This window comes from Triticum aestivum, chromosome 6B (genome assembly GCF_018294505.1).
Source record: "Triticum aestivum cultivar Chinese Spring chromosome 6B, IWGSC CS RefSeq v2.1, whole genome shotgun sequence".
NCBI lineage: Eukaryota > Viridiplantae > Streptophyta > Magnoliopsida > Poales > Poaceae > Triticum > Triticum aestivum.
Window position 1 is genome coordinate 258,707,602 of NC_057810.1, and position 24,530 is coordinate 258,732,131.

Sequence of the window (24,530 nt, forward strand, 5' to 3'; positions counted from 1 at the left end):
GGGGTCCAGGCAGCACCAGCAGACCCCCAATGCCCTGCCCAAGTAGCTGCTTGAGCTCGAGAGGCACCGGAGCACGGCGGCTAGACTGTGGGGATCGCCGGAGTCCTCTGGTCGGGGCAACGGCAGAGGCCTGCCTGGGCGGGCTTCTACTCGTCTATGTGTTCGTGGAGGTGGTGTGGAGTGGTGCGTGGCTAGGAATCGAGGAGGGGAGCGCTATATATAGCCGGAGCAAGGGGGGACGTGTCACCGCCGGAGCTCTCTAGACACATAGCGAACAGCGACGAGAAGCTCCAGCAAGAGGGGGCAAACGCTCAACGTCAACGCAGAAGCTTGCCCACACTCGCGGATGAGCATAGGAGGCGGTTGGAGAAGTGGACAAGTGCACGCGCGCACTATGACCTTTTGGCCGCGAAGCGCCCATGCTTGCTATGGCGGCTGCTGTGGCGGCGAGCGCCAGGGAGCGGTCAAGGGTGATGGGTCGAGGCTGGTGGCGCGGTGTGGCAGTCGGAGGCGAGCGCTGGATCGAGCACGCGCGTAACAGAGAGCAAGGCACCAGCCAGAGCGCGCAGAGACGCATGCCAGGCACCGTGTCCACGCGTTGTCACCAGGCTAGCATGGTCAAAACGACGCTCAGGAGCGGCCAAACCTTGTCTACGCGCTCGACTGTGCAGTGTTTAGTCTAGGGGAGTTGATGTTTCATGCCCAAGGCGACCAGATTTGACTTCACTAAGCTGACAAGTTTCTGTCCAAAAACTTGGCCGCCAAGTTTGGCCACCTTCTAGAAGGCCATTAGGGCTAATCTCCTGGGGTTTAGGGTTTCTTAGGAGGGTGTTTAAGCTCAAGAAAAATCAAGGCTAAAAGCTCAAGGAAAAATGTACTTGCTGTACAAAGTGCATTTCTGGTCCAGAAGTGAAAAGATTTTCTAGAGCAAAAATATTGCAAAAAGTGATGCAATCTTTTTGCATGGGAAGTTGTGCCATGGTTCTAAGAATATTTAGTATTTATCCCAGATTTTTCTGAGTAAGAAAAATTAAGGTTGCTTTGGATCACAAGCTTCTGAAGTGAGTTTCAGAGGGAGAAATGAATATTTTTCTTTTATGAAAAATATTCATTTGATTATTTTGAGGTTTGATCAGAGGAATAAAGAATATAGGTCACTTCGGTGAAAGCCAAGGATATGCCCAAGTGCCAAGTCGATTTGAAATGATTCGAAGTCCAATTCAAATCAGGGCAAAAACCACGATAAAAACCAAGTCCGGAAAGAGAGAGAAGGCAAGTCCAAAAAAAGAGAGAAGGAAAAATTCAGGCTGTTACAAAAGTAATCTACGCCAACTGCACTGATGTCAAAAAGTTGCATGATCTATAGAACATATAAGATGACCTAATCGACTGATAGGAGCTTGGCTACGAAGATCAGCAATGCAACTAAAAATCAGAAGGTTCTAGATCATGTACGCTGGTCCTATACTTGTATCTTCAATAGAATGTTTCAGCGAAACATTCTGGTATCTGGATAAACAGGGGCTGAAGCAAACTCTGCATTTTTAGGATGGTTCAACTTAAAAAAATAGAGGCATTTTAGACGATTACCAAATACAGCCTTCTTACGGCACATAAAAGAAAACATGATTCACAAACTGGGGAAACACAAATAAGATGCATCTAATACGAACATAAATATCACATCACAGCAAATATGATTGAAACATGATCCAAACAGATGAAGCTAATTACGATAACTCCTGCAATTTGATTCCATCATTTGTCCCAAATTGAACATGCGCTAAAACTGCAATTTGATTTGATCATTTGTCCCACAGACAAGATGCATATCGACACTCCTCAATCCAGATTACTATCCTATGATCAAAGGAAATGCCATCCCAGAAAATGAAACAACTAGTATAAAGAAAGATACGCATCATATACACATTAATTGGAACAGAAAAATACTATATAGTTCATGAAGAAAAGTAGATATCAAAAAGAGTATAACACTTGCTTGCGATAACATATGTTTAAACAACTAGTACTATGCATCTACTACCATACGATGACAGATGAAACTGTCGCAGACATGGAAATGCATGCTTTTGTTCGATCAGTACACATTCAAAATGTTTGCAGATGCATCTTGCGAAAAAGTCAATTTGTTCTTGGCAGATCTTCTTCTTTCAGCTTGTTCAAGGTGCCTTTGAATAACTTGAACGCAGAGATCATTTTGTACTTCGGAATGTTGTCCTGGGTATAAAGACAATATAGATAGATTATGATAGATAGACGAGAAAAAATTTAGAAGGACTAGAAAAAAAGTTCTACTGAAGTAAACACAAGAAAATCGCTTGACTAGTCATATGAGCATGCTAAAAAAATTACTACTGGGAGGACATGGGACAACACAAAACAAGACCTAAAATATTCTAGGTAAAAGAAGGATGGATAGTAAACAAACTCGCACATCAGAAAAATGAATAATATCAATTCCACCCATGCATGCAATGTACATAGACAGGTTCCTAGCTTCTAAAAAAATTAATGGGCATATGATTGGGACGAGCATTTAGTCTTGGCACATGCGAAAATACCCAGCTACTGTGGCATTTCAACGATACATTATCAATTAGCAACACAATTAAAGAACTAATTAGATTAACATGCAACTAGCTACTGAATGCTAGTAACAGATAACCACGATTGAACAAAATCAAGTCATGTCATTCATAGTAAGCTAAAACAGAAAGCACATGTAGTTTAATGGACTTCATGTTGTTCATTTGCCAGAAAATAGTGCTAGCATAAGTCTTGAGCTCCCAACACATCGAATGGCCTACCTCACTAGTTTCTTTTGGATTCAGTTTTGCGCATACAAAAAAATTAATAAGGCAAAGAGTTTTCAAGAAATACCACACTGAGACTCTTCATAACTTTGCCTTCAAAATTTTCCATGTATAAAGGCAGGTAGTGGCCCGAGTCATGCCTGCATAAAGAATACAAAACATAGAAAAAATTTGAGGAGCAGTATCAAGTATGATAACATCAAGTAGGAAGGAAAAAAAATTAATAACTATGGAAAAGTATGTTGAATAAAGTTGCAGTTGAAAAAATTGAATAAATATACAAACACAAAGAAGAAAAACACACTTACATGAGACAATTTTTTGGGTAAGGTCCTATAGGTTGTAGCTTGAGAATACATTCTTGATTGGCTTTTTACTCAGCTTGCAAAGCATGTTGTAGTTAGAAAGTTGTTATATATATATACATACATACATATATATATATATAGACACACACACACATAGTTAAATTTATTCAGAAGTGGTATAGCAGAAAAAAATTGTTGATGTTGAAATCAAAGGATATTATGTCTCAATAATTACCTACCAAGTTGTAAACAAGTTCTTCTTGGGTAGTTCCCTGGATAGTGCTACAGGGATAAAAAAAGTGCGATCTCTCAAACAGAGAGTTGATGGAACGTATAACCCAGTGGTTTGATTTTATAGTTGGGAAGTATAACTGTGCAACAAAAAAGCAGGATGAGTATAAGACAAAACAAATAGAGAAGATCTTGGTTAACATAGTATCACTTGAAAAAGATTTACCAAGTCTTGTTTCCAGAGGCTTTCTTCCGAATTAATCCTATCAAATTCTCGTATGCACATAACTTGATCAAATGACTCAGGGGTAACCAACAATTTATTCTGTGACCAACAAAATAAAAATTAGTAAAAATCAATGAATTTGAGTAAAAAAAATGGTCAAAAGAGTAGCAAATAGGGAGTTTAGAACAAAAACTCAGAGTGAAGTACGAAGTGAAACAGTACTTCTTGATATAAGGCTTAACTTCAGATGACATCTTTGATTCGTAGTTAAGAAATTGAATAAAAGATTCATCACTTCATCTCCAATCTCACCCCTCGCTTTAAATGAAGTTAAGTAATTCTCATAGCTTACAGGAAAACTCTCCATGTCAACAAAAAAGAGTGTTGGACAGAATAAAGAAGCATACTATTGTTATATGGAGAAAATGGTTCTTAAAAATATAGTTTAACAATTTATAAAATACATATATGCAAACAATACGATAGCCAAAAGAAAAAGGTTAAAGTTCCTTTTATAGGCTATGAACATTGAGCTGTAAACTAAATTAGTTTGGTTTCCATATGATTTCTTTTCAGTCTAAAATTATATGAACTACAAAGTTTTTCATCTCAACTACCTTTGGTTGATCCTAAAAATTGTTGGGATTACATAATACAATATGAAGGAAAAATTTCTATATCTAATTTAGTGTAGAAAATTGCTCACATATTAGAAAATGTCTACAATTATTTTTGTAGGTAGTTGTCTAGACTAAAAAAAGTTCTGATAATTTAATGAATATGAAACGATAAAAAAACTAAAGAAATTAGAGAATTTACTAGTCTTGGAAGATAGGATTCCTCAGATATTTGGAAAAGAAGATATCCACTTCTCGAGATATTTTAAGCTACAACCTATAGGACCTCACGCATTTCCTCAATCAAGAAGACTTGTTCATTTCCTCAACACTTGGTCTGTTCATGATCATTTCAAAGTGACGTCTGACTCCTCACGCATGAAATCCAGTGCCAATTGCCCAAAGTCAAGTGAAGGGATAGCAGAAACATCTCTTAGATAGTACAAGATCTTCATGTTACCAAAGCAGTATGACGCAGGGCACAAAATAGATGATAGGAAATGAAAAGCAAAGCTCCTGATAAAACCATCTTCTATCTCATCACTAAACATCACCTCCTCTATTTTGTTGATTGGCATTTTGTTCCGATGATCAACATACTTGTTCCTCAACTTTGTAACCTCTGCCTTCACTTGGGGATCGTCGCTACTAAATACAAAAGGCACAGTGCCACCAGGGAAATCAAAAATTTTGTTGACCATATCTTTTGTAATCTTGATAACTTTGTTCTTATGCTTGAAACAGAGCTTTGTACTACCAAGCATATGCTGATCTATCCATTCGAGCAGATTCATTGGAATTTTAAGTTTCTTTCGCATATGAAGCAGGGCTTCCATTTTGTACTTTGTCACATGGCCTAATTGAATCTCACTAAACTTCTTCACAGTTTTGTTGAAACGCTTGAAAGGCAGTCTGGTAATATATGTAGGCTTGCATAACTTCCTAGGGAACACTCGAGTTATGAACAAGAAGAAGAACAACTGATAAGATGGTGCAAAAACTAGAGAATAAATAAATATAGATGGATATGAAAAAGGGATAGGCCGATAGAGTATCACAGCAAACGCTAGAGGACCAACAAAACAAGCAGCTATATTGAAATATAAGAAAACACACATAAAAACAATCATTTAGATAAAAATGATTAGATGAACATGTACTTCAAGAAAAATATGAGAAGAAAACATGTTACTACAGAGAAGGAAAAATATGTGACATATACATGATTAAAAAAAGACACAAACTAAACATTCAAATAGGACAACTTGCAAATGAATAAACAAGCATCTGGTAAGACCAAAAGCTGACACAAAAAATGTTTTTCGAGCAATTTGATCTACTTTCATATTATACAAAATTTGAAAGCTACAGAAAAGAGAAAAACTAACATACCACCTAAGTCATTGCGGAGACCTCATGGGGGATATTCAGTTGGTTCCTCCCCTTCTGGTTCTTCAACTTGGTCAACCCCAGCTCCTTCTTGTGCTGCAAATACAGATTTACCAAAAAAATTTAACAAACGAGAACTACTTATGAATCTATCATATTCCAGATAATATAGAAAACCATAACATACTAAAGTCAATTGACAAGAAACTGTGACAAAACAGTCATGGATTCAGGTATTCAGCGTTAACTCTAACATAACAGGATCACCAGTTGGACATAACAAAGAACATAACTGTAACCAAACAGAGCGAGAGTAGATAATACTACACTCTTGTAGTGAAGATGATAATTCATGCATTAGTTGAGATAACGAGCACCACTTCGCTTCTCAGAATGCATTGGTTATGATATGGCAGCTCAGCTATCACTATATGTGTGTCTAGTACACCACAAACTAACAGCCTAGCAATGCTAGCTAGAAGAATGCAAGAAACAGTGTAATCTTAAAAAGATTTGCCAAGATAAATAAGACAGGACAACAACAGAGTTGGAAAACAAATAGTTATCAATTTATCATCTTATAGCATAATTCAAAACCATAAGACAGAATTCAACCATGACAAATAAACATGAGAATCATTGCTATATAGAAAAACGATGTTGTTCGATTTCTCCACAAGTTAGAATTCACACATCCTCACAAAAAAAGTGAAACATATCAAACCACAAGAACATGGATTGGAAATTAACCCTAACATGTTCTGTGATTATGTATGACTGGCCTGAAAATAATCTTTTAAAAACTAACCAAATCAAAATCCTAATCCATCACTTAACAGATTTTGTTCCCCTAGATGGCTCGATCAGAACAAGGATGGGGTCGATGGACATTTGGGCAAAAGAAATGCAAAAACGAACAAATCTGATTTGAACAAAAAATTGATAAACTCGCAAACAGGGCTGCATGAGCGATGGAGTAAGTACATACCGCCTTGGTCATCATGAAGACCCCATACAACCACCTGCTGTATATCTTTGTCTTGCGCATCTTGAATACCATCTGGTACTCTAAAAAAGAAGTGCATACGAAATAAATAGTGAGCATCATCTGATCGCAAAAAAAACATAGCATATTACTTATGCTATTGGGAAGAACATCAATAGTCTTAAAAAAAAAGCCAAGGTATGTATTCAACACCACATCTAGCTAAACCAGTGTAGTAAAAAAACAGTATTAATGCATCTATACACACATATTCCAGTACATAGTGGTAGCTGCTCAAGTACTAGGATGGGCATTTCCTTGTCCAAATACCAGAAATTGAAACCCTAGAACGTGACCTTAATGAGAATGAACCTGGCTAGAAAAATCAAGGAAAAACTCGTTTCAGATCACTAAAAAACCACCTAGATCTGACCGTGCATGAACACAAAAACATACTTAAACACTGATGACTAACCCTACCATCCCCACCGCACCCCCTACCAAACACACAGATCACTACCCCCCTCCCCTGCACATATACAACCATGCATGAACGCAACCACTATGGAATGAAGCAGCATCAAAAAATTGGAGAGAGAGAGAGAGCACGAACCATATGAATCCATGGCGATCTCCGACTAGGGTTCGATCAAAACCCTAGTGCCGGCCTCCGCCTAGGGTTCCAACCGGAAAAGCAAAGGAGACGAAGAAGAAGAAGCCGTGGGGAATCGATCCAAACAAAGAAGAAGCCGCCGCGCTGAATCGATGGAAACGAAGAAGAAGTCGTGCCCTAACTAGGTGCTGCGGCTGTGCGGGGAGAGATAAGGAAGACGAATAGGAGGCAGAAGGAAGAGGAAAAGATGCGAAGCAGAGAAGGGTACGGGTCGGACGAAGGAGTCGAGTAGCTCACGCGAGATAAATGGTCCAACCCCAAAAACACGACGCGAAGGAGAGGGGGGTATGCGCCCGATTGCAAAATCAACTAAATTGGGCGCTTAAGGTGCCAAATAGGATTTGGCAACCACAACTGCAGTTGAGATCATAGGGTCTGTAGAACTAAATCATACCACACATGGGTGAGCCACAACTCAGAGGCTCGGAGTAACAAAATAAACCTACCTAATATGCTTCTGATTGATGATGGTCCTCCCCTCACTTCTTTGATTTTCTTGAGCAACAACTCTCTCTGACTTCTTTACAACTGAAAAATACAGTATATAGATGAGCAAATCAAAATAGTCAACTACAGTAAGAACCAAAAGAAGGGAGAAATGAACTGCAGCCTGCAGCTCACCTGACATGTGAAAAAATCAGTGAAACTAATTGAATCAGTCACAACATAACTCAATAAGTCTCACTGTCTCTCCTTTCAACATTTAGCACGCAACAGTAATATATAGCAATACTGAACAAGCAGCAGCAACACCCCAAAGCAGGAATATTTCTATCTGAATGAATCTCCGTTGCTTCGTCTCTTATGCCATAGCCTGCACTGCAGCAACAACTGCTACGATAGCAAAGCAGTCCGCGGAACTACAATTTCGTCATCTCTAATGGTGGTGAGCGTGAGCCATCTTGCTGTCGGCTCGTTGTCCTCAATCACAAGCATGTTTCAGTGTTCATAGCGATGACCTCCTTCAATCTACATCACCATTACAACATATTAAGCATCTGGGTAATTAAGGTTAACTAAACTTGATACTTATGGTACTAAAGGTGCAATCTTGGCATGTTTGGCTATGTGTGTGGGAAATTCTGTGAAAATAAATCCGGTAAGTATTTGGAATAAAATCTGCAAATTTATGAGATAATAATAACTTTTTGTGATTGTGGACATCCCCGTGAGGATTGCAGAGTACTTCAACTTGCATCACTGATGTCTACTACACAACCTTCTTCTTGTAGACGTTGTTGGGCCTGCAAGTGCACAGGTTTGTAGGACGGTAGGAAATTTCCCTCAAGTAGATGACCTAAGGTTTATCAATCCGTAGGAGGCGTAGGATGAAGATGGTCTCTCTCAAACAACCCTGCAACCAAATAACAAAGAGTCTCTTGTGTCCCCAACACACCCAATACAATGGTAAATTGTATAGGTGCACTAGTTCGGTGAAGAAATGATGATACAAGTGCAATATAGATGGAAGATATAGGTATTTGTAATCTGAAATAATAAAAACAACAAGATAACTAAAGGTAAAAGTGAGCGTAAATGGTATTGCAAAGATAGGAAACAAGGCCTAGGGTTCATACTTTCACTAGCGCAAGTTCTCTCAACAATAATAACATAGATAGATCATATAACAATCCCTCAACATGCAACAAAGAGTCACTCCAAAGCCACTAATAGCGGAGAACAAACATAGAGATTATGGTAGGGTACGAAACCACCTCAAAGTTATTCTTTCGGATCGATCTATTCAAGAGTTCGTACTAGAATAACACCTTAAGACACAAATCAACCCTAATGTCACCTAGATACTCGATTGTCACCTCAAGTATCCGTGGGCATGATTATACGATATACGTCACGCAATCTCAAATTCATCCAACCAACACAAAGTACTTCAAAGAGTTCCCCAAAGTTTCTACCGGAGAGTCAAGAACGTGTGACAACCCCTATGCATAGGTTCGTGGGCGGAACCCGCAAGTTGGTTACCAAAACATACATCAAGAGGCACATGATATCCCATTGTCACCACAGATAAACACGGCAAGACATCCGATAAGATAACTTCAAGAGGGAAACTCAATTCATCACAAGAGAGTAGGGGGGAAGAAACATCATAAGATCCAACTATAATAGCAAAGCTCGCGATACATCAAGATCGTGCCATAGAGAGAACACGAGAGAGAGAGAGAGAGAGAGAGAGATCAAACACATAGCTACTGGTACATACCCTCAGCCCCGAGGGCGAACTACTCCCTCCTTGTCATGGAGAGTGCCGGGATGATGAAGATGGCCACCGGTGATGGATTCCCCCTCCAGCAGGGTGCCGGAACGGGCTCCCGAGAGGTTTTTGGTGGCTACAGAGGCTTGCGGCGGCGGAACTCCCGATCTATCTTGATTTTCGATGATTTTAGGGTACATAGGCTTATAAAGGCGTAAGAAGTCGGTCAGGAGGTGCTCGAGGGGCCCACGAGACAGGGGGCCACCACAAAATCATATAGTCTGGTTGTTGCTCTATCTTTATCACACAAAGTATTTAATCATGCACAACCCCGATGACAAGCCAAGCAATTTTTTTTGAAGGGTCAGTGACAGTGGGAGAGGCTCCCACTGACTTTGTATTACTCACAACACAACAGTTACATTTGTGTTACATAGGGTTTTAGGGCCCCCCCCCCCCGGCCATGAGGGTTGCAAAAATAAAAGCTAGCTACCCAAACTTACAATGAAATCAGAGAGAAAAGTATGAACCTTCTCAGGACAGTTATGGGTCACCAAACCCAACAGATGTTTTAACCTAGCTAACCACGCCCCGAACGAGTGTGGGATCCCCCTGAAATGTTGGTTGTTTCTTTCCATCCACAGGCTCCAAGCAGCAAGCAAGAAGATATCCATGAAAAGCGGCCGACGCCAGCTCTCTCTCCCACCATGCAAGATGGCAAGCCTATTGGTTCCTCCTGGCCACGTCAGACCAATCTTACTCCAGCATTGTTGGGCAAAAGGGCACGTGAAGAATAGATGTTCCACGGTTTCCTAGGGTGGGTTTTGGCAGAGCATGCAAGTGTAGTTGCCCCCAGCCACAGCATAGTGCCGCCGCTTCAGCATGTTCCTGGTGTTCAAACGATCGACCATAAGCAGCCACCCAAACATCTTGAACTTGATCGGGCTTTTGGATTTCCATAGCCATCCAAAGGCCTCATCAGCTTTTACCTGCCTGAAACAGTGGTTGTAGTATTTCTTTGACGAATATCGTCCTAGGTCACAGACCCAAGCATCGGCCGAGCCATTGTCCAGACTGACATGCGAGGCCCCTTGCTGTATCTCTCTGATCTCCTCCCTGGCCTGGACCGAAAGAGGCAGACTGAAGATCACGGCGGGATCAGTCGTCCTGAGAACCTTGGCAACAGAATCATCCTCGTTCAGAGCATAAGAGAAGGCCCGCGGATGCGTGTCCATCAGTGCGGAGCCAGGGTCGCTAAACCAGACATCTTTCCAAAATAGAGAGCTGCAACCATCTCCGGGGATGACTTTGGCGATTCCACGGAAGGTTCCACTGAGCTGCATTACATCTTTCACCAGAAGGAACCCACTGGCTTAGTGGCGTGTGGCACCTTGTTCGGGTAGTATGCCTCCTAGACTAGCTGAACCCAGGGCACATCCTCGTGATTGTAGAATTTGAACAAGTACTTTAGGAGAAGCGCGGCATTTTGTATTCTAATATCAATAACACCAAGGCCACCACACCGTTTCGGTCGACAGACAAGCTCCCAGGCAGCAAGGGAGTTGGATTTGATCCCATCATCAGAATTTTTTGCCCAGAGACAGTAGCGGTGGAGTTTGTCCAGGTGCTCAACTACTTTAGGGTGCAGCTTGATCGTGCACATTGCATATATCAGCATGGAGGCGATCACCGAATTGACCAGCGTCAGCTTGGCCCCCGACGACATCAGTGATAGGGCAGTGGAAGTTTTCCTCTCAACCGAGTGTACCAATGGCATGAGATCGAGAACACTCGGCCTAGTCGTCCCCATGGGGAGGCCAAGGTAAGTGAACGGCAGGGTGCCAACTGAGCAGCCAAACACCTCCGCCAACCCACCAACACGCTGGTGGTCGACGTTGATGGGTATGAGGGTCGATTTATGGAAGTTTATTTTGAGTCCCACCGAAGCCGCATAGTCCTCCAAGATAAGTTTCATGCGGGCTGCCTGTGTAGGACAAGCTTGCATAACCAAGATTGTGTCGTCAGCATATTGCACCACCGGGAAGTCACCTGCATTTTCACGGGGAATGGGAAGCTCCAGCAACCCCTGAGCGTAAGCGTCGTTGATCGCAGCTTGTAGCAGATCAGCTGCAAGGACAAAGATCAGTGGTGAAAGAGGGTCACCCTGTCGCACTCCACACCTGCATTTGAATTTCCGACCAGGAACACCATTTAAGAGGACTGACGAAACTCCCGAGCCAAAGATCGTTTCCATCCAGCCCAACCACCTATCATCAAAACCCATGTGTTTCATGATTTCTAACATGGGGGCATGCTCAATCGCATCAAAGGCCTTGGCAAAGTCCAGTTTAAGCAATATGATCTCTCTCCCAGACGAGTGGCATTGGTGAATATATTCGTACGACCACGCGAGACAATCCTGGATGGTCCTACCTTTGATAAATCCATATTGGTTCCTGTGTATGATATTTAGAATGACTTTCTGCAGCCGGTTCGCCAAGAACTTTGTAATGACTTTCAAACAACAGTTCAGTAAGGTAATTGGTCTGAAATCATTAGCCGTTTCCGGAGAGGATATTTTTGGAATCAGGGTGATATAACCCTCACTTATGCTAGTGATATCAAGTCCACCTGCATGGAAAGCGTGACAGAGATCATAGAAATCTGACTTGATGATTTGCCAGCACTTCTTAAGAAAACAACCATTAAAACCATCCGGGCTAGGTGCTCTGTCATTCGGCATTTCCTTAACAACAGCATCTATTTCATCATTAGAGAAAGGCGCACTCAGTTGATCCAACCCATCAATCCTGCGGATGATCCTAGAGAGATCAAACTTCATGTTGGTAGGTTTAGAAGAACCCAAATGGTCCTTGTATGTATTGAACAGTACCCCCTTCTTGCCAACATGGTCATGTATTTCGACCTCGCCAACTCTAAGCATGGCAATAGCATTGTGCCTGTACCTCTTTGTGGCCAAAGACTGAAAGAGCTTTGTGTTTTCATCAGCAAAGCGAAAATACCTGATAGTACATCTCTTTCGCCAGTACTCATTCTGGTATTTGAGCAGTGCTTGTAAATGGGTTTTCAATATCTTCCTGAAGTTTGACTCTTGGACATATAAGGGTCGCCTGTCCTCAAGTGTGTCCATGATGGCCAGAGTCTCATTACTGTTTTGAATCAGAACTTTAAGCTTCGAGACACCCTTACTCCAATGCTTGAGATCATATCTCAAATTTTTAAGTTTTTTGCAAATACGCGCCGCAGCATTGGGTGCGTGACATGATTTAGACCATGATCCAGCAACAACCTCCATAAACCCATCATGATTTGTCCAGAAGTTCTCAAACCGAAAAAGCTTGGATCGGGGGATGCTTGATTCAATCGTGACCACGCACGGAATGTGATCAGACACTGGCTTCCCCAGGGGCAGGACCATTGTGTTTGGATATGCGGTGGTCCAACAAGACGACGAGAAGAACCAATCTAACTGTTCGAGCAGAGGATCATCCTGCATGTTACTCCAGGTGTATGCTCGTCCTTTCACTGGTAGTTCCATGAGTGACTGTGCGCGGATGATCTCGTTAAATAGCAGCATGTCCGCAGCGTCACCCCCCAGTTTGTTTCTGTTATTCGTGGATCGAATAAAGTTAAAGTCGCGAAGAATTAACCAGTTTTCATCATCAGGGATATTCAAATCAAAAAGCCAGTTCATAAAATCCAGCCTACGCTGACCAGAGCAGGGGCCATAGACATTGATTAGATTCCACGAATCATTCGACTGCGTGGCCACAAAAGAAATCCCAATGGCAAAAGAATCCACAAACCAAGATGTGCCCGTAAACACAGCACTATTCCAAATGACAATGAGGCCACCAGAGGCACCCACTGATGGGGCAAAAACAAATTTATTGAAGCACTTAGGGCAGAAAGTCTTAATAAAAGCAAGATCGAAGGACTCACGCTTAGTTTCCTGGATACATAGCACAGAACAACCGCTAGTATCAATCACATTCCTAATAGCCAAAAGTTTTGCATCAGAGTTTATGCCTCTGATGTTCCATGAGAGCACATTCCACGATTTATTCATCTGCAGGGAAGACTTCAGTGCTCATCCGCCCCCGACGAGCTCTGATCATCCAGCAGCTTATCACGGGAGAGGGCTTCCGGAGCAATTCCACAGTTACTCCCCATCTGTTGAAGATCCTCGATCGGTGTTGGTGGGGGGCAAGCAGCATTGGGCACCTGCACAGGAGCAGCAGCCAAAGAAATAGCATTGATAAAAGGAATCTCACGTGGTTTCACCCTTGATTTGGAACGCCTTGCGTCTGGAGCATGGTTGATTTTGAATCCATCATACTTGTTGGATCTATTGCTCTGTTTGACAGTAGTTGTGTCCAAAGGCACTAACACATTACGGTGTTGATTAGCATTGAACACAGAGGAGGATGCAAGCACCTGAAGCGTAGTAGCCAAGCAATTGTTTCATACTTTAATAATCTCAAACTTTTTCAACTTTCACGCAATACATGAGCGTGAGCCATGGACATAGCACTATATGTGGAATAGAATGGTGGTTGTGGAGAAGACAAAAAAGGAGAAGATAGTCTCACATCAACTAGGCGTATCAACGGGCTATGGATATGCCCATTAATAGATATCAATGTGAGTGAGTAGGGATTGCCATGGAATGGATGCACTAGAGCTATAAATACATGAAAGCTAAACAAAATAAACTAAGTGGGTGTGCATCCAACTCGCTTGCTCACGAAGACCTAGGGCATTTTTGAGGAAGCCCATCATTGGAATATACAAGCCAAGTTCTATAATGAAAAATTCCCAATAGTATATGAAAGTGACAACATATGAGACTCTCTATCATGAAGATCATGGTGCTATTTTGAAGCACAAGTGTGGAAAAAGATATAGTAGCATTGTCCCTTCTCTCTTTTTCTCTTTTTTTCTTTTTTTTCTTTTTTTCCTTTTTCTTCTTTTTTTCTTGGTCTTTTTTTTCTTTTTGGCCTTTCTCTTTTTCTTCTTTTTTTCTTTTTGTAAAGTCCGAAGTCTCATCCCAATTTTGGGGGAATCATAGTCTTCATCATCCTTTCCTCGCTAGGACAATGCTCTAATAATGAAGATCATCACACTTTTATGGATTCACAACTCAAAGCTAGAACAAGGTATGACTCTATATGAATGCTTCCGGCGGTGCACTGGGATATGCAATGAATCAAGAGGGACATGTATGAAAATTATGAAGGTGGCCTTGCCACAAATACAATGTCAACTACATGATCATGCAAAGAGCAATATGACAAAAGTAATGCGTGTCATATGAACGGAATGGTGGAAAGTTGCATGGCAATATATCTCAGAATGGCTATGGAAATGCCATAATAGGTAGGTATGGTGGCTGTTTTGAGGAAGGTATATGGTGGGTGTATGGTACCGGCGAAAGTTGCGCGGCACAAGAGAGGCTAGCAATGGTGGAAGGGTGAGGTCCATATAATCCATGGACTCAACGTTAGTCAAAAGAACTCATATACTTATTGCAAAAATTTAGAAGTCATCAAAAACCAAAGTACTACGCGCATGCTCCTAGGGGGATAGATTGGTAGGAAAAGACCATCGCTCGTCCCCGACCGCCACTCATAAGGAAGACAATCAATAAATAAAATTTTGCTCCAACTTCATCACAAAGCGGTTCACCATACGTGCATGCTATGGGAATCACAAACTTCAGCACAACCATTCTTTAAATTCATAATCACCCAACTAGCATGACTTTAATATCACTACCTCCATATCTCAAAACAATTATCAAGCATCAAATTGATCATAGCATCCAATTCCTTTCTATGATAGTTTTTATTATACCCAACTTGGATGCTCATCATTCTAGAACCAACTTTGTAACCATAGCAAATACCATGCTGTTCTAAAATACTCTCAAAATAATATAAGTGAAGCATGAGAGACTAGCAATTTCTACAAAATATAACCACCGCCGTGCTCTAAAGGATATAAGTGATGCACTAGAGCAAATGACAAACTACTCCGAAAGATATAAGTGAAGATCAATGAGTAGTCGAATAATTGTGCAACTATGTGAAGACTCTCTAGCATTAAGGAATTTCAGATCTTGGTACTCTAATAAAACATCAATCAAAGCAAAATAAAATTACATTGCAAGGATAGCACAACTCATGTGAAGAAGCAAAAACTTAGGCTCAACTGATACTAACCGATAGTTGTTGAAGAAAAAGGTGGGATGCCTAACGGGGCATCCCCAAGCTTATATGCTTGAGACTTCTTGAAATATTATCTTGGGGTGCCTTGGGCATCCCCAAGCTTGAACTTTTGTGTCTCCTTAGTTCCTCTCATATCATGGTTTCTCTTTTTCTTAAAGGCTTCATCCACGTCAAACTCAACAAGAACTCGTGAGATAGGTTAGTATAAACCAATGCAAAACATTATCATTTCCTACTATAACAAATAACTAAAATTATTATTCAACATTGAATACTAAATGCCTCTGCATATTTAATACTCCTATCCTCAAATAGAATCATTAAACAAGCAAACATATGCAAACAATGCAACCATAACAACAATCTGTCAAAACAGTACAGTCTGTAAAGAATGCAAGATTCATCATACTTTACTAACACCAAAAAATATTAAATAAAATTCCCACTGTAGTAAATTTATCATAGCTCATTATGCAAAAGGTTTCAACATTATACCATTCTCTGACTTTTCTAGGGAACTTTTGCAACAGCGGTAAACTTTCTGTTTTCAAACAGCAACAATATACTAGCAAAATAAGCATGGCAAAGGCTATCCTTGACTTATTTATTGAAACTAAAGATGCAAAACATTATTATAAATAACATCAAACAAATACTAACAAGATAAAATGACGCTCCAAGCAAAACACATATCATGTGGTGAATAAAAATATAGCTCCAAGTAAAGTTACCGATGAACGAAGACGAAAGAGGGGATGCCTTCCGGGGCATCCCCAAGCTTAGGCTCTAGGTTGTCCTTGAATATTACCTTGGGGTGCCTTGGGCATCCCCAATCTTAGGCTCTTGCCACTCCTTATTCCATAGTCCATCCAATCTTTACCCAAAACTTGAAAACTCCACAACACAAAACTCAACAGAAAACTCGTAAGCTCCGTTAGTGAAAGAAAGCAAAACCACCACATAAGGTACTGTAATGAACTCATTCCTTATTCATATTGGTGTAATATCTACTGTATTACAACTTATATATGGTTCATACCCTCCGATACTACTCATAGATTCATCAAAATAAGCAAACAACACACGAAAAACAGAATCTGTCAAAAACAGAATAGTCTGTAGTAATCTGTATAAAATGTATACTTCTGGAACTCCAAAAATCCTACCAAATTAGAAAGTCCTAAGAAATTCGTATACAAATCCAGAGCAAAAATAAACATATCATAAGGACGTTTCTGTGAATTAACAAAATTAAATTACTGGGTGCAAAAGTTTCTGATTTTCAGCAGGATCAACACAACTATCACTGTAAGCTATCCTAAAGGTCTTACTTGGCACTTTATTGAAACAAAAGCTATAAAACATGATTACTACAGTAGCATAATCATGTAGACACACAAAAAGCACTTTTCTTTAATGCCTTTCTAGTTAGGCATGATCATGACAATGATGCTCACATAAAAGATAAAAATTGAAACATAACGGGAGCATCATGAAGCATATGACTAGCACATTTAAATCTAACCCACTTCCTATGCATAGGGATTCTGTGAGCAAACAACTTATGGGAACAATAATCAACAAGCATAGGAAGGTAAAACAAGCATAGCTTCAAAAATTTAAGCACATAGAGAGGAAACTTGACATTATTGCAATTCCTACAAGCATATGTTCCTCCCTCGTAATAATTTTCAGTAGCATCATGAATGAATTCAACAATATAACCAGCACCTAAATCATTCTTTTCATGATCTACAAGCATAGAAAATTTACTACCTCCACATAACCAAAATTCTTCTCATGAATAGTAGTGGGAGCAAACTCAACAAAATAATTATTATGTGAGGCATAATCCAATTGAAAACTAAAATCATGATGACAAGTTTCATGGTTATCATTATTCCTAATAGCATACAAGTCATCACAATAATCATCATAGATAGCAACTTTGTTCTCATAATCAATTGGAACCTCTTCCGAAATAGTGGAATCATCACTAAATAAAGTTGACACTCTTCCAAATCCACTTTCATCAATATAATCATCATAAATAGGAGGCATGCTATCATCAAAATAAATTTGCTAATCAAAGCTTGGGGGACAAAATATATCATATTCATCAAACATAGCTTCCCCAAGCTTGTGGCTTTGCATATCATTAGCATCATGGATATTCAAGGAATTCATACTAACAACATTGCAATCATGCTCATCATACAAAGATCTAGTACCAAGCATTTTAATGCATTCTTCTTCTAGCACTTGAGCACAATTTTCCTTTCCATCATTCTCACGAAAGATATTAAAAAGACGAAGCGTATGAGACAAACTTAACTCCATTTTTTTGGTAGTTTTCTTTTATAAACTAAACTAGTAATAAAACAAGAAACAAAAAGATTCGATTGCAAGATCTAAAGATATACCTTCAAGAACTCACCTCCCCGGCAACGGTGCCAGAAAAGAGCTTGATGTCTACTACACAACCTTCTTCTTGTAGACGTTGTTGGGCCGGCAAATGCACAGGTTTGTAGGACAGTAGCAAATTTTGTTGGAGATATGCTCTAGAGGCAATCATGTATGATGATATTTCCTATGTGTTTATGAATAAAGATAGTCCTTGGACATTATCAATGATGTGTATCAGCAAGTACGTGACTTGTTTGTGGGACTATGCATTGTATGATGACTGTCCTAAAAGGTCCCTAGTCGAAAGGGTTGTGTGGACGCGCAGCCGACTAGACTAGCATATGACACGGTCGATGGCTTGGTCTCACTAGCCATGGAGCATTGGATGCTAACCGGATAATATGGACATGGAAAGGTCTGTTCGGATTCGACGTAGTCGGATCCGAGTCGAGATAAGGTCCGAGTCGGACAGACCCAACTATGAGACGCAGCGATATGTCATCTGTGAGTCTCTAGTACAACATACGTTCTATGTCCTAAGACTTGAGCTGACGCATGTACTCGGGATGGTGACAGACTTGCTTTGGGCCGACCAAATGCTACTTCATGACAGGGTAGTTACAAAGGTAGGTTTCGGGCTTGTCCAAACCCATGCTGCGAGACGTGGTCGAGCAAGATGGGATTTGCCCCTCCGATCAATAGACATATACTCTGGGCCCCTCGTGTGATCCGACCAGGATAAGCATGGCCATGCGACAAGGATTATGAGATAATCCGGTATGTGGTCGGTATCACTGGAACGAGAAAGAGGTCGGGCTAGCACAAGGATGACAGTCTCGCCTTGAGCCCGACAACATATATCGTGCGGCAAAGGGAACAGAAGTGTGACACGTTATACTGGTTCGCCTAACCAACTTCATAGTCTGCTTGGTGGTCGGCATGCCGTGCTAGAGGCTGCTACCAACCGTGCAGGTCAGAGGTGATCTGAACTGCGACCAAGCCGACTTGAACCTAAGGGGTCGTGCACTTAAGGGAAGGAACCTACGAGGTCGGTTCATAGGACACTGGTCGGATGTGATCCGAACTGGACTAGGAACGTGACCGAGTAGACTTTGGGCTTTAGGGTCCGTACGAGGCCCAAGTGTTGAGCCTGCGACGGACGTCTATATAAATTGGAGGTGCGGCACACTCATGCGGTTGATAGCTTTGGCGCTATCACTAGGGTTTGCATGTGTTGCGAATAGCGTCCTCCACTCGTCACCGACTGTGTGATCGGACCTAGTAGTCCGCCGCACGGTGTTCCTCCTGCATGCGTGGATACCATTAGAGGCGGTGCACTTGCGCCGCTCCGGCGAACTTGTACGTGGGATCGGACGACCGACTGTTCGAGGGAGATCGGACGAGGAGGAGACGATCCACGCGGACGCGCTGCCCCAACTCTTCTTCCGCTGCACGACACTGCGCGTCTAGTGGTAACGAACTGTGATCCATCTCCCGTAGCATGTTCTTGGTTGTTCTGCGCGTAGGAAATTTAAACTTGCAGTCGACGCACCCTACCGTAGAGCCCAAGAGTGGTACCAGAGCCTCTGCTATAGGATTTGGATTCAGATCGTATGCATATTAGATATGTGGAGGCGGCAGATGAGATCTGTTGTCATTGATAAGATCGGCTATGTGCATGGTTGATGTGATCAACTGCACATGGGGATCGTTGAGGCTATGTTCTCTACCTGCACCCGCGAGGGGCGCTGCCCCTTCGAACCCCGCCCGCTAACCGACTAGCGGGACCGCCATGTGCGTAGCGCTGTGTATTTCGTACCCGACACACAAACCGGTAGAATGCGATTCTATGCACAACTTTGTTTTGCAGGTTTGATGTGAATAGTATGGCTCATGTGTATGTGATGCATGTGTGTAATTTATACGTGGCCTGCGTGTCATGTTTGTCAGCCGGCAGGAGCGAAAGTGTTGTCATTATATTGTATAACGACCTGTGTGTCGACTTGTGACTCTATGTAAATTCATTACTAGTTTTAGTAGTTGGATAATAGAGATCAGGTTGGTGGCTTGGCGTCCCGGCGTGACAAATAAGATGGAGTTCCTAGATGGTCATCCGAGTCGGAGCCGACCTAGAAGAACGTCCATGAAGGAGCCATACTATTTCACAATATGTGTTTATTTGTGATTGTTGTGCTTCTTTGTTTCTATGCATGTTAGAATGGTAGAAAGATCCCTCATGAATATCAAGCAAATTGCCACCCCCGATGTTGCACCTTCGCACGTCAAGTACATCTAGTAGTGGGCTCATAAAATTGGGGTGCTACTGGATGTCCTTGAACTGAAGGGTTCGTGTCGGACACGGACATGCACTGCATCAAGTTAACTTGACAAGGCTATCAAAATGGTTTTGGGCCTTGTGGCAAAGAAAGTTGGGAGCCGGGGTATGAGATACCTTACCGACCGACAGGAGTCGTATAAAGATACGATTAGCAAGGAGTTGCTTACCTGATAGGTATGTTGGCTAGCAGTGATGCTAAAGCTCACTAGTCGCATGCGCTAGTCGGATCCTTAATCATTGAGAGTTTGCGGAGGGATGCCAACTTCAGTGGGAGTATTTCTGTTTAGTCTAGAACAGCTCTACATAAACACATTGCTTAGTGATTGCATATTTTCTGTTGTAGATCAATGACACCACCCGCTCAACCCAACTTTGCATTGAAATCAATTCTGGAAAAGGATAAACTGAATGGAACAAACTTTACCACCTGGTATAGAAATTTGAGAATTGTTCTCAAGCATGATAAAAAGGAACATGTTCTAGAGGATCCACTTCCAGAGGAACCTGCTGATAATGCTAATGCCACAACTAAGAATGCCTACCAGAAACTCATTGATGAATCAACGGAGATCAGCTGTCTGATGCTGGCTTGTATGGAGCCCGATTTGCAACAACATTTCGAAAATGTTGAGGCTTACGATATGATCGAGAGTCTCAAGAGCATGTTTCAGACACAGGCTAGGACCGAGAGGTTCAATGTCTGGTGATCCTTGATGGATTGCAAGCTGAAGGAAGGTGATCCACTGAGCCCACATGTGATCAAGATGATCGGATATGTGCAAGCTTTGGATCGTTTGGGCTTCCCGCTCTTGGATGAGCTGGCTACTGATGTTGTTTTGGGTTCTCTTCCGCCTAGCTATGGGACGTTCATCTCGGACTATCATATGCATGGCATGGATAAGAAGCTCACTGAATTGCATGGGATGCTCAAAGTGGCAGAGCAGGATATTAAGAAAGGCACGCATCAAGTGTTGATGGTGCAGAAATCGGCTAAGTTCAAGAAGAGTTGGTCCAAGAAAAAGGCTAAGGCAAAGGGCATGGAGACGGTAACCTCTGCCGCTGCGCCAAAGTCTGGACCGGACTCGAAGACCGTTTGCTTTCACTGCAAGGAGACCGGTCACTGGAAGAGGAACTATAGCAAGTGGCTTGTAGAGCATGGCAAGAAGGCCGTAAATGCTTCTTCAGGCAAAGGTACACTTGTTGCATATGTTATAGACATTTACCTTGATGACATACCTAGTAGCTCTTGGGTATTTGATACCGGATCGGTTGTTCATATTTGCAACTCGATGTAGGGGCTGGTAAGAACTAGGCGTGTGGCACAAGGGGATATTGACATCAGGGTCGGCAACAAAGCAAGAGTTGTTGCATTGGAGGTTGGCACGATGCAGCTCCAGCTTCCTTCGGGATTCATAATGGAATTGAATAATTGTTATTACATTCATGCACTTAGTCGGAACATTATTTCTGCCTCATGTTTGATGAGTCAAGGTTATGAATTCAATTTAAAGGACAATGGTTGTTCGATATTTTTGAATGGTATGTTCCACGGCTACGCACCCATTGTTGATGGGCTATTTATATTGAATCTAGAACAGGAACCGGTCTATAACATGAATGTCAAGAGGCATAAGCCTAATGAGATAAATCCGACATACTTCTGTCATTGCCGGCTTGGACACATTAGTCTGAAACGCATGAAGAAGCTCCATGATGATGGGCTCCTAACTTCGTCCGACTTCGGGTCGTTCGAGACATGTGAATCATGCTTGCTCGGCAAGATGACTAAGTCTCCTTTCGCAAAGAGTTGCGAGAGGGCGTCCGAGCTATTGGAACTTATACATAGTGATGTGTGTGGTCCAATGAGCACAACTGCTAGAGGTGGCTATCAGTACTTCGTGACTTTTACCGACGACTTGTGTAGATATGGATATATCTATTTAATGAGGCACAAGTCGAAGACTTTTGAAAAGCTCAAAGAGTTTCAGAACGAGGCTGAGAATCAGCTCGGCAAGACTATAAAGCTTCTGTGATCTGATCGTGGAGGTGAGTACATGAGCCAGGAGTTTGATGATCATCTGAAAAGTCGAGGTATAGTACCTTAGCTCACACCTCCGGGTACGCCACAGAGAAACGGCGTGTCGGAACGGAGGAATAGGACCTTGTTGGACATGGTCCGGTCTATGATGAGCAAATCGGATTTACCCTTGTCATTCTGGGGATACGCTCTAGAGACAGTAGCTTTCACACTTAACAGGGTACCATCAAGATCCGTAGACAAGACACCACATGGGATGTGGACCGGGAAGAGTCCTAGTTTGTCTTTTCTAAAGATTTGGGGTTGTGAAGCATTTGTCAAGCGAGTTATGTCAGACAAGCTTACACCTAAATCGGATAAATGCATATTCGTGGGATATCCGAGGGAGACCTTGGGATATAGCTTCTACAACCGGGAAGAGAACAAAGTGTTTGTTGCTCGGAACGGGGTTTTCCTTGAGAAAGAGTTTCTCAGTCGGGAGGCCAGTGGGAGGATGGTTCAACTCGAAGAAATTTGAGGACCACTCGGGGACGGCTCGGCTAGTGATGAGATCATACCGGAGTCAGTTAGGGAACCTGTAGTGGAAGCGGCACCGGAACCACGGAGGTCGGAAAGATTACGCAGAGTGCGCGATGTATTGTTGCTAGAAAGTGACGAGCCGGCCACATATGCGGAAGCGATGGTGAGCCCAGATTCCGAGGCATGGCTGGGCCATGAGATCCGAGTTAAAGTCCATGGATGAGAATCAAGTCTGGGACTTGGTTGATCCGCCACCTGGCGTAACTGCCATTGGTTGCAAATGGGTCTTTAAGAAGAAAACCGATGTGGATGGAAATGTTCAGATCCACAAAGCTCGACTTGTCGCTAAAGGTTATGGACAAGTTCAAGGAATTGACTACGACGAGACTTACTCGCCGGTAGCGATGCTGAAGTCGGTGAGGATCATACTAGCTATAGCTGCATATTTCGATTACGAGATATGGCAAATGGATGTCAAAACGGCTTTCCTTCATGGAAATTTAACCGAGGACGTGTATATGATATAGCCCGAGGGTTTTGTTGATCCGACTAGCACTTGTAAGGTATGCAAGCTCAAGAGATCCATTTATGGGTTGAAGCAAGCATCTTGGAGTTGGAACATTCGTTTTGATGAGGTCGTCACTGGTCTCGGTTTCATCAAAAGCGAAGAGGACTCTTGTTTATACAAGAAATTAAGTGGGAGCTCGATAGTGTTTTTGATCTTGTATGTGGATGACATACTACTGATCAGAAATAATGTTTCGATGTTGAACTCGGTCAAGGAATCATTGAATGGCAAGTTTTCGATGAAAGACCTTGGTGAGGCAGTGTATATCTTAGGCATTAAGATCTATAGAGATAGATCGAGGAGGCTGCTCGGCTTAAGCCAGAGCACGTACATAGATAAAGTGTTGAAGCGGTTCAACTTGAGTGATGCGAAGAAAGGGTTCTTGCCACTCTCACATGGTATAAGGCTAAGCGAGACTCAGAGTCCTTCGACATCTGATGAGCGAAGCAGGATGAGTAGGATTCCGTATGCCTCAGCAATCGGATCCATCATGTATGCCATGATATGTACAAGGCCTGATGTTGCTTTTGCAATAAGCCTAACAAGCAGATACCAGGCCAACCCATGTGAGAGTCACTGGGCAGCGGTAAAGACTATTTTGAAGTACCAGAAAAGGACTACAGAGATGTTCCTAGTTTATGGAGGTGAGGAAGAGCTCGTCGTAAGGGGTTACGCCGATACTAGTTTCCAAACCGACAGAGATGATTGTCGATCACTGTCCAGATTCGTGTACGTCCTGAACGGAGGAGCAGTGCACTGGATGAGTTCCAAGCAGGATACGGTGGCCGATTCTACCATAGAAGCCGAATACATTGCGGCTTGTGAAGCTGCAAAGGAAGGTGTTTGGATCCGGCATTTTCTGGATGATCTTGGTATTTTCCCAGCCTCGATGAAACCGTTGGACCTTTATTGTGATAATTCTTGTGCCA

At 42.2% G+C, this 24,530-nt stretch overlaps 1 long non-coding RNA gene across 8 annotated transcripts; it reads right to left on the reverse strand.

The window, feature by feature from the left end:
• Window positions 1-1,905: 1,905 nt before the first annotated feature.
• Window positions 1,906-7,601, reverse strand: LOC123136858 (uncharacterized). 8 transcript variants are annotated; one of them, XR_006467393.1, is made up of 9 exons: window positions 7,207-7,589; window positions 6,597-6,676; window positions 5,612-5,704; window positions 4,422-5,161; window positions 3,603-3,701; window positions 3,385-3,516; window positions 3,146-3,218; window positions 2,905-2,977; window positions 1,906-2,241 (listed from the first exon to the last, which is right to left on the reverse strand). It is a non-coding gene; the product is annotated as an uncharacterized lncRNA (long non-coding RNA). The 8 variants fall into 8 exon arrangements; XR_006467390.1 differs by having other exon boundaries at window positions 3,146-3,516; window positions 3,825-5,161; window positions 7,207-7,599; XR_006467394.1 differs by having other exon boundaries at window positions 3,381-3,516; window positions 3,603-5,161; window positions 7,207-7,598.
• Window positions 7,602-24,530: the final 16,929 nt, after the last annotated feature.